This window comes from Pleurodeles waltl, chromosome 2_2, assembly GCF_031143425.1.
Source record: "Pleurodeles waltl isolate 20211129_DDA chromosome 2_2, aPleWal1.hap1.20221129, whole genome shotgun sequence".
NCBI lineage: Eukaryota > Metazoa > Chordata > Amphibia > Caudata > Salamandridae > Pleurodeles > Pleurodeles waltl.
Window position 1 is genome coordinate 846,906,932 of NC_090439.1, and position 18,993 is coordinate 846,925,924.

At 43.9% G+C, this 18,993-nt stretch overlaps 1 protein-coding gene across 1 annotated transcript in view; it reads right to left on the reverse strand.

Moving 5' to 3' along the window:
* RBM12B (RNA binding motif protein 12B) overlaps nt 1–12,078 on the reverse strand; it is a 37,364-nt gene extending 25,286 nt beyond the window's left edge. Inside the window, exon 1 of the mRNA XM_069220468.1 lies at nt 11,906–12,078. The gene's annotated coding sequence lies outside the window, so the exon portion shown is untranslated. The remainder of the gene's footprint in view (nt 1–11,905) is intronic.
* Nucleotides 12,079–18,993: the final 6,915 nt, after the last annotated feature.

Sequence of the window (18,993 nt, forward strand, 5' to 3'; positions counted from 1 at the left end):
CCAAAGCTGGCTACATACTGGGAGGATATTTTGGGCAAAAAGATCCTAACATGATCACACAACTTCAGAGATTTCAGGCCTACATCGTTCTGGGCCTGCCGAACCCCCTGACATTTCCACTCAAATCACTAAAAGGACACCAGATTAGCCCCACACTAGGTGTTGCACTCCAGAACATCTTAAGACACTGGGGCTACCCCACAAGTCCTCACACAGCTGGGCTGGCTGCATTGGCTATGGCAGATTCTGGGGCTGGGAGAGCTCACTCTTACTCTGAAGGCACAGGACCACTCAGAACTATGGCACCCCTTTCTGACCCTACTCGCTGGGGAATTCCAAGAACTGACCTGCCCTAAATACCTAAGAATCCTGTGTTTCACACAGTCCCCAGAGAAACGAGAGCTAGTGGGACACAATATTAGTTCTGCACGCACTCTTCAATGTGCGTGGGTCATAGGGGCACCTTGGGAGCATGATTCTGCCCTTGTTTATAATGCCTGTTGAAATTAAAGATATTTGAACCATAAATGTATGACCTTTCAGGGTGCTTTGTTAAAATTCTACACCCAAGTAACCAATCGCATTGGGAATAACAATTTCCAATGGTAATTGTTTGTATGTGATGGACTTTGTGATGCTTCCATAAATGATAGGACGATATCCTGTAGGTCTTCAATGTTTTGACATTATAATAATTTACTTAAGTTAGATCTGTCTCTGTTGATCAACAACCAAAGAACCAAGACTGTGGTTTAGCTGCAATTGCCTATGCTGCTCCATTCTGACAAAAGGAAAGATCCAAGAAATGTTTAACTTCAGTGGGACCACATCTAATAATATGGCTGGTAGGTGGACGATTGGATGATTTTCCAAAGGAAAACACTAAATATAAAAAAGAAAAACACTTCCCTCAAGCACTTGTGTATAGGAACTAAAAAAGAAAAACAGTTCCTGAATGCCAGCCAGGCCCAGGAGTGGATTGAAAGATTGCAGGCAATAATTCACATTGGCAATGTACCTTTGTCGGGGACCCCTCCCCCTGCTCTGTTTGTAAAGGGATGCCCCTCACAACACAGGGGAGATGTGCTGAAGAACTGGCAACACTAAGGCACTGTGAAGCAAAGGGTAGTTTAACACCTACAGAAGAACTGGGGCCAGCTCCATCCTTGAGTGCTTGCCTGCTTTCAGAACTATGCTAACAGGGACAATTTCCTGTGGCTGGCCTCCATTATCACCCTTGCAATAAATGGCACAAAAATTAGCATTTGCTCAGATAAGCTGCAGGTGCAAAAAAAAGTAGTGACAATGCTATGCTGCACCAAGCAAAAACTACAGGTGATGCAATTGACCTACATGCTCATGTTACCAAGTCTTTGAAGCATCTCAGGCAGTTTGGGACTGGAAGGAGATCAGGTCACTGGTGCTATGGGGCCAACTGCATGCCCACACCAGGGGTAACAACGCCCACAAAAGTACAAAACCTGTTCAAGGGGACCAGGCATTGGGGGTGGCTTTGTAGGGATATAAGAGCTTGAGGCAGTGCAGACTACAGCCCCCAATAAAGGATGGCACAGAGAGAACAGGCTGTAACCATAGTTCAGAGGAAGAAGAAAAAAGCAGTGAGCAACTGTCAGTGATGGAGGTTGGCCCTGCGAGGGGGTCTCTCCAGGGGACTGCAAAGAAAGATGTTGAATACGCCCTTTCTATCCTTTTAGGGCAGTCCCTGTTGGGTCTTGGGCTGAACTGTTTGGGGGGTGGGGAGGGTAGAAGCGGTATTTTCTCTCTAAACCTTGTGCAGTTATTTTGAATTTCAGTTGACACCACAAGCTGCACCTCCTGATCACCCCTTCTAAGTCAACATTCTGAAATAAAACCACACGACAAACACAGGGCATGATTTCTACACTCTCACGGAATGTCAACTACCTGAAAAATAAAATGAAAAGGGGCGCACGGTTTCAATATCTTAAACTTTACTCTCCGTCAGTAGTGCTGTTGCAGGAAACGCATTTACTAGGCAATAGCAGTCCCTTCCTATACTGAGGTGGCTGCACCAGTGTGTTCCACGCCAGCTACACCAATAATTCCTGAGGGGCTCTCGTCCTGCTTCACAAACACTTCAATACATGGGACACGAAAAACCATTCCAAAGACTTGGGTAGATTTACTCTAATTAAAGGGAAAATAGGGGGACATATCGGTCTACGCTCCCCACTAAGCGGGCAAATTACAGACAGTTAGAAGTATTGCTGCAGTCCCCAGAATCCCCATTACCCCCACAACAAACACTGCTGGAAGGCGACTTCAATTCAGTCACGCTCCCTGGACAATGGTGATGGAGAGCCCGCTTGTTCCTAGACACCTACTTTGACTACTTCCTTCAACATTAAATCACTGACTACTCAGGCACAAATAAGGATACACTCAACTCCCCTTCCATTAAAGGTGGTCCTGAGGGGACAGATAATGTCCTAAAAGCCCTCAGCCAGGCAGAAAAAGTACAGAGAAACAATAGATCTGGAAAATGACATACTGAGGGCATGGGGGGGAACTGTTGGGGACCCCAGACGACCCCAAGAAGCACAGCTTGGAGATGAAAAGGCTGACACTTCGACAGAAGCTGTGGGACTCCGCATCCCTAGCATATGTGACAATACAATACAATACAAGCTGAGCTTGAACACAAGGCAGACCAATTATTACACTGGTTAGCGAACACAGCAGGACCTTTGGCTGGTCCCCAGACTTATGACTAGCACAAATCAGACCATTACTGCCCTCTTCTTGCTGCCAGATAATGAGTGTCCTACTACAGTCACCTCTATATGGAACAACTAACACCTGTAGTGGAACACGCTCACCCGATCATTGAAGACTTGATTATACTTAGATTCACAGACATCAAAAGACAAAGACTTAGATAAACCACTCGCTACTAAAGAAGTTCCAGAGGCTATTCCAACGCTCCCATCTGGGAAAACCCCTGGCGCTAATGGCTTCACGCTCAAAATATGAGAAGCATTTATCACGTTTAGTGCCACCACTACTTGACATGTACAATGAAGTCCTGGAGTACAGGAAACTCATATGACTTAGGAGGGACCACAATTTTAGTTATTCTGAAACCACTGACAAATGCGACTTGTACAGGTCCATACTTAACAGAGACCAAGATCCTGGTGGAAAAGATTAGGATGCAGCTACATCCAGATCAGAACTGCTTCATCCAGGTGTGCTTTACAACATAATGGGGTAATCCAAAGTACCTTACAACCTGGGTCTAGACAACAAAAACAACAAGTGTTCCTCCAGGATAACACAATCAATTGCTTTGCATGAAAATAGACTAAATCTTCGAAGAGTAAACTAATTGTTCAGTTTCACTAATGGCAAAATGGGAAAAACAGAACAAGAAACACCCATCAGAGCCACATACAAAGGCAAAAATGTCATATTAATAATCCATGCTCACTGAATACAAAGGTTGTTCTATGGTGTGATAAAAGTGACAAAAGTGCTCGTGCAAAACAAGAAGAGGTGATTATTTACAAATAAAACCAAAATCAACTGCAGTGCACACAGGCAACTACACAAAGCCTGTCTACGTTAATCCATAAATATTAATTTGAAGGGTCAGCTGCTAATTCTGCAATTCCCTCCTAATGAGTAACATTGCAGGCCAGGACACAACAAAATTCGTCTGACTGATTTGTTATTTTTATTTGATGTGGCTCCTATGTGTGTTTTTTTATGGTGTTACCTGTGAGGACCACTTGTCATCCTGGAGCAAATAATGCATCAGTGCCAACAGGAAATGGAACAGAGCAGAGGCCTTAAACTCTAATCAATGGAGGTCCAGGGTTCTGCTTGTTGGGTCGCATAAACTTTTGTCCCCTTTTTCCCCCACAGATGTTTCTGTGCTGTACTCAAAGCCATGGGCCAGGGTCGGAGTGAAAGGTTGAAACTCCCCTATCATTGCTATTGAACAGGGAACAAGACAAGGTTGCCTCTATTTGCCCTGGTCATTGAGCATCCGGTAGAGCAGTGGTTCCCAACCTGTGGTCCGGGGACCAATGGGGGTCCGCAAAGCCTTATCAGGGGGTCCGCCACTGCGTAGAAAATTTAATATTAATAGATTAGGTTCCCAGCTTTCAATAATGACTCCGTGGCGGGTCCCCAGATTCCAATTATAATTCAGTGGGGGGGTCCCTTGGTTTCAGTAATGATAAAGTGGGGGTCCGCAGAAGTTAAAAAATTGGGAACCACTGCAGTAGAGTGAATAAGGCAAGATGCACAGCTCAGTGAATTCCAATGGTCTGAAGGTTCTGAAGACAGTGCTGCTATAGGCAGGTAACCTTCTGGTTTACATTAGTGACCCAGAGACTACCCTACCCCGACTGTTACATATGCTCCAGGTGTATGCAGATGCGTTGAGCATAAATGAACTAAACCATTTGCACTAACATCCGTCACATGTACAAGACGACACAAGGGCCAACAATCTCTTGAAATGGGCAACACTTTAAATACCTAAGGATGCACGTAACACTTAACAGGCGTGGGATCTAAACATCTCAACCTTTGGAAGCCTGAGTACCAAGAGATGGATCCATGGGAAAGACTCCTACTGACAATATAGTGGGCAAATGGGCATTATTCAAAATGATATTCCTTCCAGGTCATGTCTCCTGTACACCTTGCAGAGTTTCCCATATGACATGCCACCTACCTTCATTCATACCTTACAACCAGCAATAGTGAAGTTCCTCTGGGTAGGAGGCAGCCGGGCATCTCTTATCTTAAGTGCATACTTACTCTCTACAACAGGAGGCCTATGGGTTGCAGACATATGACTAATATTGAGTTACTCAGATAGTGCCAAATAACTACTGGCTCTTTGCAGATTAGGAAGATCCTGCAATAGCTGGAGAGCTCCAGGCTCTCAAACAACATGGTACACTAAGGCTACTTTACGCCCATAACCCGCACACCGCCCTCTCACCCACACAATTCAGACATCGTGTTTGTGCTGGCATGATATGCTGAAAGCTGAAATACCACGTTAGGCCTGGAACTGGCTTGAACACAGTTAAACTGGAGGGCTTCTAAACCTAGGACAATATTGGCATCTCCAAAATAAGCGAGGACCAGGAGGGCTGCTCTATCTTACCATTTCTACACCTCATGGACACATACACAACGTACAGGACACAGTTTTACTGCTACCTGCAACTGGACCATTATGATCTCTTAACCCTATAGGGGTCCGTTTCGCATCACAACCCCCTAGAGGCTCACAGAGTTCCAAATTGGGTGAAGGGTTGGGGAGGAAAGACAATCTCCAATGTATACCGCACCCTGCTGAATAACACGTGGATCTCATGACGGCATCCAAAGAATGATGAGAATGCGTCTTGGGTACCCTAGAAGAAGGATAGGGTGGTGACAAAAATGGCACCCATGGTATTGGTGGTCTCTATGTGCAGGGTTCAAAAAATCCACTTGACCACCCCACTCGCATTGGCGAGTCTTATTTGATCAGGTTGAGCTATTTTAAATAATTACTCGACCCTTCTGCCAAGTTGACACTGAACAAGTGTTCTGTTCAGTTGAAAAGTGGAGGGGCATTAAAAGATGCCTTTAAATCTAGTTCTTATGTCACATTTGCTCTGAGTTCACAGAGGTCAAAAGTCAGTTTTTCTTACTATTAATTTTCCTTCTGACTGCAGAGGTCCAGGACTTTGAAAGGTGAACTGTGTGACCTGCTGCTTACAATGTACAAAAAAAGGATATAAGGTGTCAGGGTTTTCCCAACACAACATTTAAATGACAGTCAACTGTGCAGACGTTTCAAAATATATTTCATCAGTTGGGAAAGCCCTTTTTTATATTTCTGTGTGAGGAAAACATTTTTTACTAGGATGAAAACAAATCAGAATACTTTGTGTTGATGTGCAAAGGATAGGTTTTCTGAAACCCAATTTTCAAAGATGAATACAGTACATAGTTTTATCAGTAAAGCTGCAAGTTAGTGGAGAGGTTTTTAGACATTTCTTGGAAAGTTACTGTGTGTAGATGACAATATGTTACCACATCATGATCTAGTAATATATTTTTTAACAAAAAATTGAGAAACACTCCTGCCCTGATGGCAATGTTGTTAGTAAACTAAAAGAAGTCCTAGGTTATGTGGGCTAGACGTCATGTATATTTTGGGCTAGATTCTTGTGATGCATGCAGCAAACTTTAGTCTACTTAATCAAACAAAAGAGGTTTTTTTATATTGCAGAAATGCTGAGCTCACATATTTGAAGGTGCAATCGTATGTGAGAATAAAGAAAAAGGCGATTCTAAACTATTTCCCTAGGATCACACAATGTGAGACCCTTTTATGGGTACATTACAGTTAAGTCAAGTAGATTATTTAAGTTACTCGACCTGCAGGTCTAGTGACATTTTTATGATTTTGAGAGCCCTGATGTGGCTGCGGCTAACTTAGCTAAGGAACCTACAGAGGGCATTTTATAGTTGTACACGACCAAGTGAAATGAATACAGGCTTAAACCTGCATTGTTTGCTATGTAAACTGACCCTGGGAATCTTTTTCCACACAATATAGGAGTGCTCAGCCATACAACAATATTGGTGTAACATCTACAATATTTTAACATGGGTGGTGGGGGAGAGCCAAAGCTGGTCTTGCTGGGGTTGATGGACGAATGGGGAGGTAAATGACACACAAGACTCCAGGTGGCAATTGGTTTTCTGATTGCTTAAAGTGACCTAGCACAATGCTGGAGGTCAGAACTAGCACCATTGATTTCTGAATGGACACATGGGGTGGACTTCGGCGCAACAGATGAACAATTTGTATATAAATCACATGGCTGGCGGAAGAAACATTGCTTGGTCTAGGGTGATTGAATAGTTTATTTTGAAACTTCCAATTTACAAGAAGGATGAATATGATGTAAGTATAATTTTATGGCATTCCCCTAAATGGGTGATCAATGGATCTCTGCAGCAATGTTTCACAGTTTATTGGAAATATGTCACATACTTAAAACTCAATGGACATTTATAACAAAAATTTAGTATAAGTGTGCAAGAACACGCATGGAGCTGCTATTAATGACGCTTATGGTTTAACTTTTTTTTTTCTTTAAAGAGCAAAATAAGACCTTGCATCCATAATGGATATGAAGAGGGATTTCGAACTAAAATATAGAGACAAATGCAGGATTTGCATAATTGTGTATTTTTCTCAAACCTTTATGCACTTACACATAAACAAATTATGCACACCCTTAGGTCAGACAGGTGACCGATTCAATCCATCCATTAGGTACATGCTGTTTTATACCCAGCATACACAAGGATGCCTTGATGTTCCCATTTTTGGCGAGTGTATGGCTTAGGACAGATTTGATATCTAGGTTAATGAGCATGTATAGGCGACAGGCAGCTTCCTGTGCAAGATTCGCTCCCCTAATGTGGGACACCTGTTTCCTCTGCTTTCTATGCCCCACCGCAAGGGGCAGATCAACCATTTTTACGCAAATCGGCTGCACCCCTTTTTTCCCTGTCCCACCCCAACCCCAGAGGTTGGAAACTCACTAGACACCAGGAATGTCTGCAATATTGTTGTTTATGAGGAGTGCTTTTTCCTTCTGTTTCGCATTCCTTGGGGTGACATCGCCTGAGTTTTTTTTTTTTTAACCATATGTTGTTTATGGGGAATGTATTTTGGGAAAAGCATTGCATCCCTAAAGAGGACATTTTTTCTTTTGCTTCCACTCTGGGGGTAAATCAGCCATTCTCAGCCGGTCTGCCTCCAGGGTAGACGGAAATCCATTAAACATCAGCAGATAAGTTTCTGTATTTTGGGGGTAGGTGGTATGCTGCACTCAAGGTAAGAGGTGCTCCCCCCTCTGGGTATCAATTTTTTTGCTTTCTGCCATCTTAACAAGCATCATGGCTGCTCTCAGTCTCACCGCAGAGCAGGCTGTTGGCCTGCTTTTTAAAATCAGCCTTTAAGTATTGCTCTGAGACCAACTCAGCATTTGAAGTAAACGACCAAGTGCAAGATTCTGGTACTGAACTTTCTGTCTGAGAGGACTCATCTGATGATCAATCCACTATTAGAGAAGATGAAGTGCCTCATTTAGAGGAGGACACCGAAATGCCTGTTGGGTAGCAGGAGGAAAGCTGGATTGCAGCCAGGGACTGGAAGGCTTCCCATTGCAAAATGAGAAAAGGGGTACTTACCAGTTGGAGTAGTTGGGCCTCTTTCTGTAACTCTACATCCTGTAACACCACCAAAGGCATGCAAAAGAGGCTGCACCATGATTGTTGCCTTCCACGGTGTGGCAGCATGAAACTTTTTCTGGATTCTCATGCTAAGCATTATCCTGCCATAAGGTGGTTGAGACCGGAATCATCTTGTTTTTTTCCCCTCAGTGTCATCTGCACATTCAGTGCCATGTCTACCCTACTACTACTGTTAGGTAACCATTTCATTTTGCAGCACAAGTCCTTATCTGGATTCACGCTGTGCACTGATTTGGTAGTTGTATCTCTAGTCACTCCAACAAGTGGAATTAAAATGAGATCGAGCTTGCAGGCAAATATTTTAGTACTCTGTCTGACTTGTGACTTCGTACACAATGTTTTGTGAAGGTGTGATCTGATGACCATGTGCCTGCCAAACATGTGTTGCTTCTTAACACATCTGCTTGGAATGCAAAGGGGGCTCAATTTTAGATTGAGCATACACCCATCTCACACCCATCACTTATTAGTTCCAGGGCCTGCCTTTCAAAAATCCCTTGATGTCATTGGTAAATGATTTACTTTTGTCCCGCCTTGAGGATCTTTTGTTACGCTTTACAGACTGACCATGTTACATGGATTATTGCATGACTGCCGATATACGCACTGACCACCTACTGAAAATAAACGAGGCTCCATATGGCTTCTGGAAATTTTTTTTTATTATTATTATTATTTTTTTATTTCCTTCGCAGCACAATCTCGCTGGACAGTAGTCAAGCGCTATGAATGACACTGACCCCGTTACATGGAAAATTGCACATTTGCCGAAACATTTGATGGCGAGCGAACTTCTGTTTTCTTTTGTGTATTCCTTCATGCTCATGGCGCTTTAAATCATCTCACTTATGTAGAACTGTACTACAGTCTGGTTAGGATTTTACAATGCTAATAGCTCAAGTCGAGAGAATGCAAGACCCATTGCATTGCAAATGCTGGTTTTCTTTTGTCGCCCCCCGTCGCGCTCCATGTCAAGGAGCGGGAGCAATGCAAACTCGATCAGCAGTATTGGAGCACTCGTCACATTGTTCACACTGTTACCTACTCTTGAGTAATTTCAATTTTGCTTTTGTCTCTCCTCTTCGCAATCCATTGCTTTTAAAAATGCCTTGAAATTGGTCAATGCTTTATGTAAAAAACATAAATCATCAAAGCGGCTCTCCCAGCACAGCGGCAGAGCAGATACTACCATACCATATTCACTTCACTTGAGAAACTTGCCCCATAATGATTTGCGGGGCATTCCTTTAACAAAACATTTTTGCTTGTAACTCCGTCCATTGTGGTCCTAGGACAATGGGACCACCACCAAGAAGTTCAACACGAGGTGCTCTTTCTAACTACTCAACTCCGGGTCCGTACACTAGGCTAGTGGTGACCCCCCCCCAAACAAAATAACCCCTCCCACCATTCAGTGTCTTTTTAAGCTCTCTCATGGCTGGAATTTTTTGTTTTACAGCTGAGAACATTATGTGTTTTAAGGGCCTTGTTTGTTATATCATTGCAGTAGGCCTGCTACCCCCAAAAACCTGTAATGCACTATGCTCTCTAGGGGATAAATATATGGATCCACTGCATTACTTTCTGCCGACATGATGGACAAAGTCAAAAGCTGCTGATAGGTTGAACAGAAACCAAGGCAGCTTTTCCTGCAGTGTCTATGGCTGCTCTGATTTCTTCGGACACTTTAATCAGCGCAGTTTCAGTGCTGTGGCTGCTTCTGAAGCCATGAGCAGGATCAAGAAACTGGTAAGCCAGAATAAAGTCAGATAGCTGAATGTTCATGGCTGTTTCTATTAGCTTGGCTGGTAATAGAAGGCATAAGATAAAGTGGAAATTGTTAGGGTCCCGTGGATTTAAGATAGACTTTTATTAAAGCGAGAATGGATGCCACTTTCCATGCTGAAGGAAAATAGCCTGGTTCCAAGCCCCCTTAAAGTTTTTTTTTTTTTTTTCAACAAAAGATTTTGCAAGCGTGTGTGCGGCGAAACCAAAAAATGCTACATTTTAATCCCTGAGAAATGTCAGTCAGACAACTTTCTGTTCCAGCTGGCAGCACTTACCTTTGATAAACAGATCATTTTTAATACTGGACTACTTTTCTTCAAAATATATTTTAAACGGATTTCACAAGGTTTTAAATAATTTCAGAATATAGTGTCCTAAATTGTGACTAGCTCTATCCCACTTAATTTCCTTATTTACAACTACAAGATGCTTCTGATAAACACTTGCAGAAGATTCAGGGGAAGTTTAAAAAAAATAATAATAATAAAGTTCTGGTGAAAAAAAAAACATGCCTTGCTTGCCTCTAATACATTATCACAATTCCCTATCTGCCAAATAGCATGCTGAAATCATAGCTGCTTTGCATGACGTAACGGGGTTAATCAGAGCAATTTGCGATACGCTGTGGTGGAGCAGTATTAGAGTATCATGAATATGTTCTCAGGTACAGTAAAACAAACATTTGCAATCCAACAGGTCTCGCATTCGGTTGAGTTAGAGCTATTAGCGTCGTAAACTCCTAACGGGACTTTTCTTGCCACATTAAAGGAAAAGAAAAAAACACAAGCGCGATTGCGCTGCGAAATAGAAAAAAAAAAAAAGGTAGTCCACAAACCATACAGAAAACATTGAGCCTCTGTTTCCAGTAGTTTAATGTGCTCTCGGTGAGGGCTTAACACCGGAAAAGGCATGACCTATGCACGCCTTTCACGAATGAAAATGAGCGGATTTTAAAAAGCAAGCCCACGAACCAATGAAAGTAACTGATGTAACATGGGCGTGGTTAAAATTCCCCTAAAAAGAGAGAGGAAGAGGGACGGAGCGCTTTAAATTCGCCCCTGGGAGTTAGTGACAAGAATGTTATGCATACCTTATTTAAGTTCAAATTTTAAGCTGTGGCTTCTAGTCCAAGATAGTTTAGTTTGGGAGACGGCACTCCAAAATCCCCTTAATGTCCAAATCTGATCCTTCATCAAATGAAAGTCTGTAGAATGGTTTCCCTAGAGGTGCTGTATGAAACAACAGTTTCCGGGAGAAATTGTGTCGAAAGCAGACTTCCGCAGAGGTGCACTTAAAGATCAGGTTCTTGCCCTCAGAGTGCGAGATTATACCTGCTGCCCCGGGAGCTGAATTCGACCTCCAAGTGTGCGAGTCTCACTCACACTCAGTGAGGGATCCTCTAGGTCTCTGGGGTGGCAAAACATTACAAGAAAATACTTCTACAACTTAAGGCGCAATCACTACTCCTAAAAGGGCGTTCTCTGCCGTGCTAAAGCCCATTGGTAACAACGCGGAGCCTTACAAGCTCAATCACAAAAAAACATACAACTTGAACTACTCGCACAGCCTTATAACCCTGACTGAATCAAAGCAGGTCTTTTCACAAAGTGCGTGGCCCAACGATCTCGTCTGAGAAAACAAAGCCGGCATGAACAAGGTTTCAGACTAACAGGTTGACTATGCCTTATTTTTCTTCACCACACTGACACACGACGTTTCCTCCATTGAAATTCCACACCCTCATTAAATTATTTCAGCCGCCCGAGATGATCCCTCACTCACTCACCGCTTGCAACCGTCTTCGACTTCCCCAACGTAAAGCGCGACAAAATGGCGCAACCACAGGGCGCGCGCCTGCACCCCTCAAACGCTCCTTTCCGTAGGGCAAGCAAATGGCGACAGGCAGCGCTCCGTTCGCGACTTGTTTCGAAACATCTCTCGCCAGCCGCGATGCAGGCTGGGAGCGTCAGAGCAACGCTTCGATTTTTTTTTGTTTCAAGCTTTATCAATTACTGTATCAAAAAGACATAAACGTAAAAAAATCAATACAACTCATCATATCACTATAATGAAATGACAGTTTTGTGTAAGACCTGACTAGTTATTTGATTCAAGAACAGTTCCATTAACGAACGTTTCCAGCTATCTCAGAAATTCAAACCTCTCGTTTGAGGAGTAGCAAGAAAATGAAAAAAAATTAAAATGCCCCCTCTCTGAACTAAGGCACTGATGCCACCAAGCAACCGAAACAAGTAAGCCGAACCCTTCATCCACACATTTATCTTTCATTCTTTCACCCTTCCATCCACCTGCGGATACACACTATTTCACCTTTACATTCTGACATCCATTCATTCTTTCATCCATCATTCAATCTTTCCCAATTCTAGCCATTCATCCACCCATCCAATCTGCCGTCCATCTATTCACTCTGCCACTCATTGATCCATTCACTCTGCCATCCATTCACATTGTCATCCATCCATCCTCCATACATACACTCTGCCATCCATCAGTCTAGATACTCTGACACCCATCCTTACTCTGTCATCCATCCATCCATCCATTATGCCAGGGGTTCCCAAACTGTGGTCCACGGACTTCCGGGGGTCCGTGACAGATTCCCAGGGGGTACGCAGGCGTAGGCCAACAGGAAGACACTTCTCCAGCTTTGGCCTCTGACAGAAACACGTGCCTCTGACAAAAACACATGTGTTTTTATATTTATTACTTTCTTTTTGCAGCAGTTTTAAAAGCACTGCACAGGTCCTTGTACACCCAGCATCTTTCGGGCAAAAGAGAAGCGTCAAGGTAACTCTGGTGATTAATGAACCACTAGAGAGAGATGTGAGTTTTGTCTAGTGGCAGTTTTGACTCATCTAAGGCAGCACAGATGGATAATATGCCTGCTGCAAAGAACGTGTATCATGCAAAGAACAGTATTTTATGTGCATAGCATAGTGGGTTACTGCTTTTGTCACAGAGATTATTTTGTTACTGTGCAGTTCTTAAATTACAATCCTAATCTAGCACGGTGAGCTATAAACTCTCATCAAAGAGCTGCATGCAAACTGCACTGCACATATTAGAAAGTTATATTTTTTCCCTAGACTTTCATTTTCCTTATGCTGCTAAAATGGGTTTGCTTGCATAGAAATACATTCTTATTATTAAAGTCAACACTAACCACTGTGTTACGTTCCGAATCCTGAGTTAGTGCTTCTTCCCAAATGCCTACCAGTGTGGATGACATGTGAATTCTACATTTTGTAGTCCCCTGTAAAGTGCTCCGATATCCTGCAATGGTATGAGAGGTGCTATAAAAGCAAATGAATTGCATGTGATGAAGAGGCTATGGTGAGATGAGGGGTCTTGGTGTCACTTCCTTTCCCCACCACATATTTATGTGAAAAAGCTTTCTCACATTTTATGCACCTAAAAAATAAAAACAGGAATTGCTTGGGAAATGTAGAATCTGACCTGAGGATTCAGTTTTCCTAAATAAAACCAAAGATTGAAAAGTTAGTTGTCTACATGCAGCGCCAACCTTCCCATTAAAATGTTTCGATTTTTGCATATTTTTATCTTTAGTAATCTGAGTATTTGTTTGGTGTGCTTGTTTATATATTTTTTGCAAATCACTGTTTTAATGTTTGAAATTTAAGTCGTACAAATTGCTGGGGGTCCCCGGCTTCCAGTAGTGACTCAGTGTCGGCACTCAGGAGTCAAAAGGTTGGGAACCACTGCACAAATCCATCCATCCATGCTACCATCAATCCATTCACTCTGCCATCCACCACCCGTCCACCTTGCCATTCATCCATCATCCATCCACTCTGTCACCAATCCACTGATCCACTCTGCCATTCATCCACTCTACCATCCATCAATCTTATTGGACATGCATCCATCCATTCTGCCATCCATCCATTCACTCTGCCATCCATCTACTCACCCATTCATCCATCCAACAATCCACGCATCTATTTATTCATCCACTCTTCAATACATCCATCCACCCACTCTGCCATCTATTCACACTTCCACTCTGCCACTTATCCATCCATTCATCCACTATGCCATCCATCAATCCATTCAGCTATCCATCCATCCACTCTGCCTTCCATCCATCTATTCATCAACTTTTCAAGCCATCCACCCATCCATTCTGCCATCCACCCACACATCCACTCTGCCATCTATCCACTCTGCCATCCATTCATCTATTCTGCCATCCATCCATTTACTCATCTATCCATCCATCATCCACCCATCCATCCAGCCACGCTGGCATCTAGCCAGCCATCCATGCCATACAACCAATCTGCCATGCATTCACTCATCTTTTCACCCACTCATCCGTCCTTCCCTTTACTCTGCCATCCTTTCACCTGCCCATCCACTATCCATCCACCCCTTTAGTCTGCTATCCTTTTACCTGTCCACCTACCTAGCTATCCATCCCTTTTCTCTGACATCCTTTCACCTGTTCACTCATCCATTCACTCATCCATCCATTCACCTATCCCTTAACTTTGCCATCCGTCACTTGTCCATCCATTTATCATTCATGCATCCTTTAACTCACTCATTCATTCCATACTCGTTCAACCACCTACTCATTCATCCATACTTTCTTCTTTTCACTCTTTCAGTATTCCTTGTTTCTTTCCCTGTTTCATTTACCCATCTGTTGTTTTTCGTTCCTCCTGTTTCCTCTTCTATTGATACTGTATTACACTGTTAATGAGCTTTTGTCTGCCAATTGCAGACAGAAGATGCCCATAAAGAACCCCACCCCACTGTAGCTGCCAAAGTGGGGGGTTAACTACGCTACATCTCTCATTCACTAAATGGACTCAAACTTCCTGCCCACTGCAATGTCTTTTTTAGCCCAACTGTGCTCTGAAATATACTGAAGCAAACATGCACAGCTTTCTAAAATACTTTTTAGGGTCACGCCAGCGAGTGTGTGAGCTAGTGCATGCATCTCGCTTGTGAGACTCTTTTTATTTACAAAAAGGGTTTGTTGTTTGCCATCTGTTAGCATCAGTGCCCTTCTTCTTAGTAGCATTCTAATTGACCAGCACACTGCAAATGTCACATCCATTCCTTACAGTAAAGCAGGGCCCAAGCACAGATTGATCCAACTTAATCTGTGCCCATCGTCTGCTCCCTACGTGATCAAGGGCCAGATGTAGCAAAAATAGGTTTTGCGACTCGGAAATTGCGACTCCGAGCGACTCGCAATTTCCGAGTCGCAAAACCATAAGCAGAAAGGTGTCTCAGACACCTTCTGCGAGTCGCTATGGGGTCGCAAAGACCCACCTCATTAATATTAATGAGGTGGGTCGCAATTTGCGACCCCATAGCGACTCTGGGCACTCACGGGGATGGAGGCCTGCTGGGAACAGCAGACCTCCATGTCCGTGACTGCTTTTAAATAAAGCAGTTTTTTTTTTCCCAAGTGTAGCCCGTTTTCCTTAAAGGAAAACGAGCTGCACTTAGAAAAAAAAAAGAAACCTTTAGTTTCGGATTTTTTCAGGGCAGGCAGTGGTCCCTAGGACCACTGCCTGCCCTGAAAAAATATTTTTGGGTCCACTCACAAAGGGGAAGGGGTCCCATGGGGACCCCTTCCAGTTTGCGAGTGGGTTACCATCCACTTCAAGTGGATGGTAACTGCGACTACACGCGGTCGCAAATGGAATTGCATACCACTGCGACTCGCAAATAAGAAGGGAACACCCCTTCCAATTTGCGAGTCGGAAATGCATTTTGCGAGTCGGTTCCGACTCGCAAAATGCATTTCTGCATAGCAAACACACGTTTGCGACTCGCAAACGGCGATTTTCGCCGTTTGCGACTCACACACAGTTTGCTACATTTAGCCCTAAGATACCATTTTGTTCTTTTTATTAACTTTTAGTGCCATGCAACTACATGTATGACTGTCAGAAATGTGCCCAGAAGGACAAACAAAACTGTAAAGATTTATTTTCTATAGTTAACTTTCTTTTATTTTGCCAAGTCTTCTTTTCTCGCTTTGCACTCATGTTTTCTTTTGCTTTTGCTTGTGGGTGCTGTACTCAAAAGATGACGATTATCCTGTTTTAAATATTGCAAAACAACATTGTTTCTTTCTTATGTGTAATATTTGAAACAATGCTTTAACACATAATCATGAAGTACCACCCAATCCATCCCACAACAATCCGCCCCACTCCAGTCCACCATAATCCACCCCACCTCACCCCACACCAATGCACCCCACTCAATCCAATCCACCTAAGGTCAATCCAGTCCACCCTATTACAATCCATACCACTCACCCCAATTCAATCCACATCAGTCCACCACTCCAATTCTCTTAACCCACCCCACTCCAATCTGCTCCACTCCAATCCACTCCACTCCAAATTTAAATAATCTGCCCCACTCCAAAACTATCTACCCCACTCAAATTCAAAACAATATGTCCCACTCCAATCCAAAACAATCTGCCCCACTCCAATCTTCCCCATTCCAATCTGCCCCACTCCAATCCAAAACAGTTTGCCCAGTCCAGTCCAAAACAATCTACCCCAATCAAATCTGCCCCACTCCAATCCAAAACAATCTGCCCCATTTCAATCCAAAACACTCCACTTCACGCCAGTCCTCCCCACTCATTCCAAAACAATCTGTCCCACTCCAATCCAAAACAATCTGCCCCACCCCAATCCAAAACTATCTGCCCAACTCCAATCCAAAACATTCTACCCCACTCCAATCCTCCCTACTCTATTCCGTCCTACTTTAATCTTCCCTATTCCAATCCAAAACAATCTGCTCACCCCAATCCACAGCACTCCAATCCACCCCACTCCAATCCAGTCCACTTTGTCCCACTCCACCCATTCCATCCCAATCCACTCCACTCCAATCCACCACAACCCACCCCACTCCAATCCACCCCACACCATTCCAATCCACCCTAATCCAATCTACCCCACTCTAATCCAATCCACCTCACCCCAATCTAATCCACCTCAATCCACCCCACTCCAATCCAATCCAAAACAATCTGCCCATTCCAATCCAAAACAATCCACTCACCCCAGTCCAAAACAATCTTCCCCACACCAATCCAAAACAATCTGCCCTACAGCAATCTGCTTCACTCCAATGCAAAACAATCTGCCCCACGCCAATCTGTCCCACTCCAATCCCTACTTCAATCCACCCCACCCCAATCCACCAACATGCAATCCACCCCACACTAGTCCAGTCGAGTCCACCCAACCCAATCCAATCCACCCCACCCCAATCCAACTCAATCCAATCCACCCCACTCAATCCAATCCACCTTTCTCCAATTACATCCACCCCACTGTAACCAAATCTCCATTCAATCCATACCTCCCCATGCCAATCCAATCCACCCCACTCCAATCCACCCACTCCATTCCAATCCATTCCACTTCACTCCATTCCACCCCACTCCAGTCCACCCCACTCTAATCCAATCCACCCCACTCAATCAATTTCACCCCACTCCAATCTCACCACCTCAATGCAATCCACCCCACTCCAACCAACCCCAATACAATTCAATCTACTCCACCAGCTCCAATTCACCCCACTCCATTCCACCCCACACCAATCCACCAACCCCATTTCAATCCACCCAACCCCAATCTAATCCATTCCATCCAGTCCACCCCATTCCAATCGACCCAACTCTATTTTAGTACACCCCATTATACCCCATCCAATCGACTCCACCACAGTCCACCCCACTCAATCTAATCCATCCAGCCAACTCCAATCCACACCACTCCAATCTACCCCACTCAATCCAATCTATGCCAATCCAATCTATCACACTCCATTCCAGTCCACTCCATTAAAATCCAATCCACTACAATCTAACCCACCCCTCCAGTCATACCAATCTACAACCTCCATTTCAATTTACCCCACTCCAATTTGATCCACCCCACTCCATTACAATTCACCCCACTCAAACCACCCCACTCTAATTCAATCCACCACACCCCAGTCGACTCCACCCCATCCCAACATATAATTTCAATCCACCCACCCCAAACAGTATAATCCACTCCATTCCAATCTACCCCAATCCAGTCCACCCCACCCCATCCTATCGTTCTAATTCAATCCACCCACCCCAAACCAATCTAATCCACCCCACTCCAATCTACCCCAATTCAGTCCACCCCACTCCATCCTATCATTCTAATCCAACCCACCCACCCCAAACCAATCTAATCCACCCCTCCAATCTGCCCCAATCCGATTAACCTCACTCCACTCAATCCAACCCACTCTACCCCAATGCAGTCCACCACAATTTACTCCAATTCCATCCAACCCACTACATCAATTCACTCCAACCCACTCCACCCCATTCGACCCCACTCCCATCCACTCTACGCCACTCCACTCTATGCCACTTCACTATACAACACTCTCTGCCACTGAACCACTTAACTATACTCTCCTCTATTCACCTCTACAACACTTTACTCCCCCTCTCCACTCTAGGACACTCCACACCACTAACATTTAGCCATGCTGAACAGAAGCCACACTGGTATACAACATGTTAAAAACACATTGCCAAAGCCAAAAGCTCTTGTATAGGGGAGACCTATTGACTTTGCCAATGCTTGTTAATAAACAGTCCTGAAAAAATTGAAACATTTTCCTAAGAACCCTCAGAGACCTGAAGGGCAACTGAGGCAGTGTCAGGATGTGCTAATCTTAGGAGTATCATGATCCAGAGGAGTCACTGATGCCACCCTAAGGTCTCCTACTACCAGTGCTGTAAATGCGTACTATGTGGTATTAGGTACATGCACTTCTTTAATT